General features: G+C 40.6%; 1 pseudogene; it reads left to right on the top strand.

Annotated features, from left to right (window-relative positions):
- Window positions 1-423: 423 nt before the first annotated feature.
- Window positions 424-1,219, top strand: LOC103664868 (annotated as a pseudogene).
- Window positions 1,220-1,933: the final 714 nt, after the last annotated feature.

Raw genomic sequence — 1,933 nt, 5'->3', positions numbered from 1 at the left:
CATCATGGAGGTGGCTGCAGGGGCAGGGAGGGTCCAGTGGGCCTGCACTGATCTCCCCACAGCTGAAAGTGGTCATGAGGTCTTCTACAGGGTCATGTCTGGCATAGGAATAACTGGTACCCACATGTTCATCTTCTAGTTTGCACAGTAGCCCAGAGAAACTCCCAATTTGACCCAAAAAACTTCAAAGCACTGAAGTCAGGCCTTTCTGCTTATTCACATGATCTTGGGAGAGCAATAAGAGATGATGTTAAACAAGAAACTCCTTTTGTCTTCTGGAAGGTCACTTCTTTGGTCTTCATGGGAAGAGCAAATTTAAACCTATTATTAGGAGAAAAAGCTCAGAAGCAACTGCAAGAGACACAAGGAGAAAGAAGCATTGAAAGCATCTCCTTCACTGTGGAAGATGGCTATGTTTCTATCATGAATGGAATAGATGAAGATATTTCAACATGGCTCACAGTCAGCTTCCTAACAGGCAGCTGAAGGCCCCCAGGAAGAAACAGCATAGACATGCTGGATCTGGGGGCAAGAGCCACTCAGGTCTTCTAAGAGTTGAGAGCACCCTTCTGACATCCCCAGTTGGTAGCATAACATCATTCTAGATGTTTAACAGAAACTATAGTCTCCATTTCTACATCTACTGGGTCTTGTATTGATGTTGGTAAGACTCGTGGGTTGGGATGGTATAGAAAGAATCTGCTAAAGGTAGAAAGGAATTGATCAGCCCTGGTTTGTCTCCCAGTTTCAAAGGAGAACAAGAACATGTTGAAATAATATACAGGCTGTCAGGACAGCCAAAGGGTTAGCCTCTAAGAGTTGTTTGTTGGCAGAGGGGCAGAAATCCTTCAAAACACAGTGAACAAAATGGAAGAAGTGAAGAACTTGATTTTTTCTGTATTTTCCTACCACCATGACTTTGCAGCAAAATTTGGACTTATAGATGCAGAGAAAGGAGTCAGTCTTGCGGTTGTAGACTTTGAAACTTCAGTCAAGTGTGTGTGTTAGACAATGGAGACTCATCCACAGAACAACCCTTTTGTATGTACACATGGATTTCACCTATGTCAGCTTGCTACTGCAAGAATTCGTGTTTCTGGGGAACAAAGTGCTAAAGCTGACTCAGAAAATTGACAATGTTAAGACTAGCTATGCTCTGGGAGCCATTTTTCATTACATCAACTCACTGAACCGACAGAAAAGTCAAGCCTCTTGGTAGCCCAGCTTCCTACTGCCAAGCTGCCCTATTCCCCCCATCTCTCAGTCAACACTCAGATTTACCTTGGGACATCCTCCCCAAAGTGGTGACAGTCTCCATGAGAACAACAAATATTTTAAGATGAATAAGTTCTAAGGATCTAATGTATAAACGTCTTGACCAAAATTGATAATTCTGTATTGTATAATTAAAATTTACGGAGAGTAGAACTTAAGTGCTTTCACACACACAAAAGTGTTAATTAACTAGATTGTGGGAATCCTTTCACAAGGATTACATATATCAAATCATCATCTTGTATTCTTTACATTTATTCTGATTTTACTAGTTAGTTATACCTCGGTAAAGCTGAAAAAAGTCAAAACCAGAAACAGATATTGCACACAAGAAAGGAATGAGGACACATTTGTTGGGACACCTATCTGTGAGGTTTATACCACAGTTTGCCTCTATCTGCCGACTATATTCCTTTTTAAAAAAAAAAAAAAGATAATTTTTTATTATGCTGACTATATTCCTTAGAATGGATTTTGAAGCGTGGGCAAATGGTTTTGGCAATCTCCCCCCCGACTTTAATTCTTTAAAATAAACAAACAGAGAAAAACAGTATATCTTTGAGGAACTCCCTAGCCTGGTCTGTCAGCTGACTAGACATCAGCCAATGTGATTTTGTCCTTTACTTAACTGTTGAGATATTGGAAGGGCCCACAACAT

The sequence above is a fragment of the Ursus maritimus genome, unplaced genomic scaffold, assembly GCF_017311325.1.
Source record: "Ursus maritimus isolate PB19 unplaced genomic scaffold, ASM1731132v1 scaffold_15, whole genome shotgun sequence".
Classification (NCBI taxonomy): domain Eukaryota; kingdom Metazoa; phylum Chordata; class Mammalia; order Carnivora; family Ursidae; genus Ursus; species Ursus maritimus.
The sequence above is the reverse complement of the archived record's forward strand: the minus strand, read 5'-3'. Positions and strand labels throughout refer to the sequence as shown.